Below are 9,551 nucleotides of genomic sequence, written 5' to 3'. Positions count from 1 at the left end.
CACTGAGTCATTGATGGTAAATGGGGCCATTCACGCTTTCACCTCTTTAATCTAGGATTCTCCTGGGGGGACAGTGCCTTATGGGGGTCTCTGACTGGGTCCAGATACTACCATCTGAAGGATAGCACCCCATCCTTGCAGAGTATTACCTCTGAGCCAGCACCTTGGCTACACCTTTATTCAGGAGGGTATTCCAATACCCTATCAAAGTGGCAGCTTCAGAGTAATGTGTAATACAACTGGTCGATTTCTACCCTGCACATTTTCACTGTAAAGTGGGTTCCTCATTTGGGTGATGTTTTGTGGGATTCCATGCTTATGGATCAGGCATTCCATAAGCCCCTAAATTGTGCTTCTGGTTCAGGCTCTGTAAGTAGGAAACTCCAAGGCAAACCCATACCCTAAATAGATGTCTATTGTGCAAATAAACCACTGGCTCTCCTCTCCCAGGACAGAAGGAACCCCATGCATTTAACTTGTCACCAAGTGGCCAGTTGATCTCAAGGGATAGTGTCATGTCAGAGACTCACTGTTGGTCTCTGTTGCAGGCAGATTGGGGATGGAGAAGGGGCAATAGCTAGATCTTTCTTGGTAAGTGGGAGTCTATGCTGTGGGCCAACATCTCTGCCATTATGACCACTCTGTCCATGTGCCCATTGTGAAGTGGCTAATGTCAAAGGTTGACTGATGTCAATTGCCAAGTCATTCTGTTCACCTGGTTGCTCAGTGCCTCTTCCATGCTGGGTGCTTTTTGATGTACATTAACATGTGACACAAACAAATTTTAGCATGTGTTATTTACTCCATGTATACAGTTCTATGCCTTTACCCGGTACCTCCTTTGTCATGGACTCTAACACTTTCTTTCAGGCTCCTGACTGGCTAACCAGACCATTCACCACTGCTCATGAGTCTGTTTATGTGCTCACTTTGAGGGGTGATCACGTGTACCGCTCAAAGTTCTACCATTGGAAGATTTTCCCTTGTCACTGTCTTTCAAGGCCATCATTGAGTATGGCCATCATCCTCTTTACTGAAATGATAGATCCTGATTCTTAGTAAGGTTTATCTCCCATCTTCCTGAGCAAACATATCCTACTGAGGTTTCTAATGCTAGTATATTAGTATACCTCCATGCTAGTATACCTCCAGTATACCGTACAGTGTACTCCAGTATAGTACCTCTCTTCCTACAGGATCAGAATGATGTCATCTGTAACTTATCACCAATAGTCTTCAGGATACCTAGATAGTGCAGATCTCTTGAGGTTAAGTTATGACAGGGGGCAGGAGAATTATTCTAGTTCTGGGGCAAAAGTGTAAAGAATATTGTCTTCCATAAGAATGCAAACTGGTTCTCATTTTTATTTTCTGATTGGTTTAAAATAAGCATATTCTCAAAATTAATGACCACATATCATGTACATGAGGCCTTATGAATCTGCTCTAGCAACACCACCATGCCTAGCACTGCAGCTGCAATTGGGGCTACTTACTGCTTGGTTGAGCTTGTGATAGTGTGTAGTAATTTTCCAGTTGTCATTTAATTTCAGTAGAAGCCAAGTCAGCTAATTAAGAGATGATACACACAGCCGCCCCTACATCCTTTTAGATTTTTTTTTAATTAATTTATTTATTTAGGTAGGTAGGTAGTTGGAAATACAATTGATTTTTGCATATTGACTTTGATTTCAGCAAACTCGCTAAACTCACTTGCAAATTCCAAAACTTTGTAAATTCTTTTGGATTTGTACATATATAATCATATCATCTGAGAATAATGACAGTTTTATTTATTCCTTTGTGATGCTTCTGTGTTTCCCATCAATGCTCCAGTCTTCTCTGCATAGAATTCCCTTAATTATGTATTCTCTTAACGCCACTTTGCATTACCCCTTGGATTTCATTATTGCTTTCCTTGACATCAATAATCACTTTATATTTTGTTGTATCATTTTATTGTATATTACATTTTTTCTTTATTCCCCCCAAGTTTTTATTTTGAAAATTTTTAAGTCTTTAAGAAAGTTTCACATAGTAATGAAAATTCCTTGTATCTTTCACCTGGATTCACTGATTGTAATATTTTGGCCCACTTAGTTTCCTATCTATATACTACTACACAAATTTTTTATCTTTGGTTAAGCCATTTGAGCCATTTGAGATTTGTGGCTGACATCCAGGCATTTACCCTAAATATGTCACCTTGTTTTTCCCCCAAACAAAGGCATTCTCCCACACATCAATTATCACATTAAGGATATTTAAGATTAGTTTATAATATTATCTAATATGCAACACATATCCAAATTTCCTAAATTGCATCAATAATGTCCTTTATAGCCTTTTTTCAAAATTCAGAATCCTAGGAAGGATCTGGCAAAGTATTTAGTGGTCACTTCTGTTTAGTTTTTTTTAATCTAGAATATTTTCCTATCTATTTTTTCTCTCATCACACTAACATTTTTGATGAATACAAGCCAGGTGGACATTTTGAAGAGTGTCTTTCAATTTGAATTTGTATAATTTTCTCATGATTAAATTCAGGCTAAATATTTTGGCAGAAAAATTACATAGGTAATATACTTAGATTTATTTTCAAATGGAAAACTAACCTGAAATTAACTTCATCATGATACATTGTTTTATAGTCTATATATAGACTATATGGGTAATTTATATATATATATATATATATATATATATATATATACACATACACATATGTATTACATATTTTGTATTGTATTTTATATTTATATATATTCTATATATAGGCATATATATAATTTGAGACAGATATATATCTTAAATGTATGTATGTACAAAAATCCTAAACTCAATTCTGGCAAACCAAACCTGTACTTATTAAAATTCAACAATGCAAAATTAAGTAGAATTTTTATCCTCTTCTTGTTTAATGCAGAGACTTTGTAATATTTTTATTTCATTTGCCTCTCTAAATGTTACTGTTTTAAGTCTGTAATTTTAGGCATATGTGTGTGTATACATGCTTTTATATATATACTTTTTGTTTTTCTTCATTTTTTCCTTCCCTCTGCAATTATTTTCCTTTTTTATTGTACAACATCCTTTTATTATTTGCTTTTAGAGTGGGTTCTTGGTTCAGTTTCTTTGTTTGATAAACTGAAGGCCATAGATGTTAAGTGACTTAATGAAGTACAGTCTTTAGAGGCAAAGTTAAGACTGGCATCAAGATCATTCTGACTCCTGGGCTGGTGCTTTTCCCTCCACATCATTTTAAGATGTAGAGATCAGAGGCATTAAATTGACAATTTTGACATAGATGGTTGAATCTCCTGATGAAATATAAAACTAGTTATTTTGATAAATGGTTTTGAAATACTAGAAGCAAAAGGAAAATACAGTTTATCAGTCAGTGACAGACACAAAAATACTAATTAGGGAAACTCAAAAGATACAGTAACAAATACACAATAATTTTACTAGCCAATATTGACCTATATGTAATATAATATTGGCCGCCAGATGCTGGTTTATGCATCCTTGCTACTTTTTATACCAATAGCAATATCATCTGTGAACTGAAATAAACAAGGAAAGTAGAAATCCGGGATGCATTTTCCACCCCCTAAGAGAAGAAAATTTCAGTAATAATACAGGATTTGAAGGGGGAACAGAACTATGGGAGCAGAAAATGCAGATTTCGAGAGCAAAAATGATTTGCAAGGAGCCATGGTCCCCTAACATTTGTTCCTTCAGAACACACTGAGGACTGAGTGAAACCATGTCCCCTCATGCCTCACACACACAGTTTCTGGTCTTCTTGGTGTAAGAATTGTAAAAGAAGAAATAAAGAAGATGGAGAGAGAAAAATAATCCCCCATCCCTTTCAAATATTCATTAATCTGCTTTAATTCCTCACTAATAATATTGCTGTGTGATATTCTTGAGATTACTAACCTATGGTGTCGATCTGGATCCTAAGTTTGTTTCTTTTCCTTTTATCTTCCAGAACTGCTTCTTTAATTTCTCTTTCCTAAAGGGTTTCAATAATACAAATTGTTTTATAAAAGCACCAATTTCCTTGTGGTGGTCTGATTCAGTCACCCAGTCACTCCTGTCATTGCCCAATGGGGTAATGAAAAACCTGGCCATCACAGCAGGCTTAGGGGTTATGCACAGACTCAGCAACATGGACTTCTGCTTACCAGAGTCAATTTGGCTACAGCCACTCCCGATTGCCCAATCTGTCAACAGCAGAAGCCAGTGCTGAACCTCCAGTATAGCACCATTACCCAGAGAACCAGCCAAATAACTAGTGGCAGGTTGATTAAATTATATTGCTTCAACCATGAGAGGGGTAGTGCTTTATTTTTACTGGAGGAGATAGTTAACTCCAGATATGGACTTTCCTTTCCTCCCTGCAATACTCCTACCAAAACCATCATTCATAGATTTCCAGAATAAGTCCACTGTCATGGTACTAGACGCTACATTACTTCTGACACAAGAATTCATTTCACAGAATAATGAAATGTAGAAAAGGGTCCATGATCATAGAGTTCACTGGTCTTCCATGTTTTCCACCATCCTGACATAATTAGCTTACAAGAATGGTGGAATGGCCTTTTTATGACCAGATTATGGTGCCAGCATCTTGCAAGGCTGGAGAAATGCTCTTAAGAGTGGAGTAAATAGTCTAAATTAATGACCAATATATGGTGTTCTTTCTCCTACAGCCAGGATTCACGGTACTAGGAATCACAGGGTGGAAATGAAAGGGAATCCTCTAACTATTAACCACAGGGATCCACTAGAACAATTTTTACTTCCCATCCCCACAAGTTTAGCCTTTGCTGGTCTGGAAGTCTTGGTTCCAAAGGAAATAATCCTTCCACTAAAGGACACAACAATGATCCCTTCTAAAAGCTGAGACTGCCATCTGGCCACTTTGGGTTTGTCATGCCACTGAATCAACAGGTAAAGAGGATGATTGTTTTAATTCATTGGAGTGATTGACACTGATCATAAGCAGAAATAGTGTTGCTAGGAGGCAATAGGGGTAAGGAAGAGTATTTCCGGAATGCAAGAGAAAAATAAACATCACCCCAAAAATTTTTTTTTAGGTGATGAGGTGCAGAGGGAGAAGGAGAGAGAGAATCTTTAGCAAGCTCCATGCCCAGTGCAGGGTCCTATACCAGCCCAAACTCACAACCCTGAGATCATGACCTGAGCTGAAATCAAGAGTTGGATGCTTAACTGACTGAGCTACCCAGGCACCCCTCACCCAAAGATTTTTTAAAGTGTGTGTTGGAGTGGATTTTGTATCCTTTTCTGGGGGAAAGGGATGTGTGTTTGGGGTTGCATGTGGTATAGGTGTGTCATGGTTGGTGGAAACATGAAGTTGCTATTGTCTTTATCTGGAGTTTAAATACAGTTTAAGGAGATGCACATAGGTTCCAAGTCAAGGAAGGAAGGGCGTGCTGGGTTTGTAATGTGTCAGCATGCCTAGAATGAACTGTATTTCCAAGAATTCCTTTTCCTGTGTGTTTTTGGTTAGGGTAGGCCATAAGACAGATTCGGGTTTGAGACTTTGAATGAGGCAGTGAAGCAGAAGTCACTTTGTAGCTAACACCCATTGTCACCGATGTGCTGACTCACCTGTTTGATGTGAGGCAGTGACTGGGCTGCAACTTACCCACTTCCCCTGGGTCCCCTTAGCTCCTGCAATTCCTGGACTTGAGGTATGTGTTGAGTTCCATGATAAAGGACCCAGCTAACGCATGACACTCACACCACTAGGGTCAGAGGCAACAAAAATCGACATGAGTTTCAGTCTGTCCTCATGGGCTTCTATGCTTTGGATTCCAGATCTTGTTCTTGCCATATTACATCAGCCTTGCCTTTTCAAATAGATGCTAGGACTGTCCTGCCTTACAGAGATTGTTACACAATTACATAAGGTCAAATCCCTGTAACAAATCCCTATAAATATAAATGTAATATAAGTATAAACATATGTGTACGTATATGAAAAGCAGACTTACTAGGATATATATATATAAGTGTGTGTGTGTGTATATATATATATATACACACACTATACTATATACTATATAGATATACTAGTGGTTCTTCATTTATTATTGGACCAATACTGATACATAATACAAAATATATTCTCTTACCATAATGGAATTAATCTAAAAATCCATAAAAGAATGATTACAGGAATATCTCCAAACACTAGGAAATTAAACAACACACTTTTATTTATTTATTTATTTATTTTTAGAGAGAGAGAGAGCATAAGCAGGGATGGGGAGGGGCAGACAGAGAGGGAGAGAAACAATCTTAAGCAGGCTCCATGGTCAGTGTGGAGCTGGACCTGAGGCTCAATCTCACAACCCTGAGATCACGATCTGACCAGAAATCAAGAGTTGGACACTTAACTGACTGAGCCACCCTGGTGCCCCAAAACAACACACTTTTAAATCATGGGTCAGGGACGCCTGGATGGCTCAGATGGTTAAGTGTCTGCCTTCAACTCAAGTCATGATCCCAGGTCCTGGAATCGAGCCCCACATCGGGCTCCTAGCTCAGCGGGGGGTCCTGCTTCTCCCTCTCCCTCTTTCTCTCCCTTTGCTTGTGCTCTCTATGTCTCTCTCAAATAAATAAATTAAAAATCTTAAAGAATATATAATGAGTCAAATAAGTCTCAAATGACATTAGAAATGTTGAACAGCAAATATACCAAGTTTTTCATGCTACTCTGTAGCACCTAGAATACATTAATACGTCCTCTATTAATTGAAGGGTATCTTAGGTGGGGTTCCCCAGAAGCAGAGCCTGAGACAGGGATTCTTGTACAAGTGACTTATTGGAGGAGCTCTCAGGAAGAGTGGATTAAGGAAGTAAGGGGAGAGGAGAAGTCAGGAAAAGAGCAGCAAAGCTCTTTTAAGGATAGCAAAGCTATCCTTAGCAGGAGCCTACCTCTAGAACATAATAACACCATACAATTAACCCCCTTCAGACAAGGGGCTGTGGCCTTTACAGTATCAGGCAGTCATTGGCTGCAAGCCAAAGTGAGGGCTGTTTCCAGACATCTCTGGGATAGCCAGCTCCACTGGGCAGAGGTCAATTCTCCAGAGAAAGGGAAGCCCTGAGCCATAAGCAGTCAACACTTAAGAGTAGCTGGGGGCTGGGTGTGCTAGCCTGATAAAAGGGTCTATCTGGGCAGGGCATCAGCAGCATCCATTAAAAAGGGTTTCAGAAGAAATTTATTTGTCATGAGACGTCTAACACATTTTCTTTTATTTTGAGACAGAAAGGCATCATCTTTCACTATGGTGTGTGAGCATGGAAACAGCATTTAAAAACATGGTTTCCTTCTACTGTCACAAAAAAATAATTCTTAAAAAAAAAAAATCTAACGAGAGAGCAGCTTTGGAATGGCAACTGCAAGAAACCTGTCCTTACAATTAGCCACACATCTAAGGAGACACTGATGTGTGCTCAAGGGCATTAGGTTGCCTCCATAAGTGAGGTGAGCTTGGAGAACACCAGCCCAGGGGTGCTCAGGCTCTCTGCTCTCAGAAGCCACAGCAGTGTTCCAGAACCAGGTGGAAGCCGGGGGTTCTCTTCCAGCTTTGCCAGGTAATCACCGTGTGACCTCGGTGACTCGTTTGTTTTGCCAAATCTGTGTCTTCGTCTGTAACATCAGGTATTCACACCAGGGCTTGCTACCTCTTAGGTGGTTGTGAGAAGGAAATGAGAGAATACATAAGCAGGGTGCCTGGAAGCCCCAGCTTTTGCTAATGAAGCTCCTAGGACCAAGTTTGCAAACACCCACACAGCCGCCTTAGGTTGCTGAGGGATTATTAGTCCTTCCCCAAAGACAGAGGTCAAAGGAACCATGAGAGGAAACTTGTGTGGGTGAGGGTGGCTTGACCTTGGTGTCTGATGGTGGGGGCAGGGTGGTTGGGGAAGGAGGCCCCGACAGCTCAGCTTGGTGGAGATAAGAAAATAAGAAGGGAGATTGTTGGGCTCACCCTCACCATTGCCTTGAGTTGCCAGGTGAGTGCCTTCAGACCTCAGCTCCAAGGGTCCCTAGCACTGGTGTCACAGTTGTTTTGAAAGGTCAGTAGGAGAACTGTAGGTGGGGACTCATAGACCTCAGACAGTTGTTTATCCACCTCTCTTCATCTTCCAAACCCTTGGGCTAGGAATTACAATCTAAGCCTTTCTCCCTTTCATAGCTGCTCTTGGCAAGCAAAGCCAGGTGGAGTCACTGGTGAGGAGTGGTGGCCGTGAGGGCCTGGATTTCTGATGCCTGCCGCACTCTCCCTCGAGCTCTTCCACCCCTACTCCAGTCCCATTCCCTAAACCTGAGGGTTCTAAACTTGTCCCAAATACACTGCCCCACCATTCTGGATATTTTTCTATACATCTCCGATTGCACGTTTCCCTAGTTTCTGCTGAGTGTGTGCTTAAGAAGGGAATTACCGAGTGTGTAGGGTATGTGAATGTTCAACTGAAGTAGATAATACTAAACTATTCCCACCCAAGTCATTACCTCAATTTCTCTTCTCAATGGCAACTTTTTTTTTTTTTTTTTTTTTTTTTTAGGTTCGAGAGTGCTTTAATGGGGAGCCCTCCTGGGCGAGGTTCCATGACTCGGAGAGGTGGCCTGAGTCAGGGAAGTCACTCAATGGCAACTTATAAGAAATCTTCCAGACCCATGTCCTCTCCAGTATTTCATATTGTCAGTAGTGCTGTTCATAACAGCAAAACCTAGAAACATGCAAATGTCCCCTCAGCGGTTGGGTAGGTTAAGAGGTCATGAAATATGTACACAGTGGACTATAATATAGCATTTAAAAATGATCAACTGGGGAGCACCTGGGTGGCTCAGTTGGTTAAGCATCTCTGTCTTCAGCTCAGGTCATGATCTCAAGGTCCTGGGATCAAGTCCCGCATCAGGCTCCATGCTCAGTGGGAAGTCTGTGTCTCCCTCTCCTTCCTGCCACTCTGCCTACTTGTACTCTCTCTCTCCCTGTGTCAAATAAGTAACATCTTTTTAAAAAAATGATCAACTGCCATGCCACACAATATAGATAATTTTATCAATAAAATCATAGGTGGAAAAATATGTCTGAAAGATTACATAAAACAGGAGACCCTTCCTATAAACACACACATACAACATATTTTTAATAATGCATTTAAATACCAAAAAGAAGTATATAGAAAGCAAAGCAGGTTGTGATGAGCACAGGATGAGGGTGTGGGATGAAAAAGGATAGTTTGATAAAAGGTATCATGTGAAAAAAAAATAAATAAATAAAAAAAAATAAAATAAAAAGGTATCATGTGGTTAATTTTAAGTTATTGTCAAGGTCCTAGCTTTCAATTTAGGTATTATGTTCTCAGATATTTATGGCATTATTTAAAATAATCCAATAACTAACTAAAGACCATACATGAACTAATGATGGTCATTAGTTCACAAACCAGGGACTGCATTCATTCAGTTCTATACACATATATATATTAGTTTTCTAAAT

At 39.7% G+C, this 9,551-nt stretch overlaps 1 long non-coding RNA gene across 1 annotated transcript; it reads left to right on the top strand.

The window, feature by feature from the left end:
• The first annotated feature begins 2,766 nt into the window (after nt 1–2,766).
• Nucleotides 2,767–9,134, top strand: LOC144303851 (uncharacterized). The gene is made up of 2 exons (XR_013370852.1): nt 2,767–7,641; nt 8,614–9,134. It is a non-coding gene; the product is annotated as an uncharacterized LOC144303851 (long non-coding RNA).
• The last annotated feature ends 417 nt before the right edge of the window (nt 9,135–9,551 follow it).

The sequence above is a fragment of the Canis aureus genome, chromosome 33, assembly GCF_053574225.1.
Source record: "Canis aureus isolate CA01 chromosome 33, VMU_Caureus_v.1.0, whole genome shotgun sequence".
Classification (NCBI taxonomy): Eukaryota; Metazoa; Chordata; class Mammalia; order Carnivora; family Canidae; genus Canis; species Canis aureus.
This window is presented reverse-complemented; position numbering and strand designations above follow the sequence as displayed.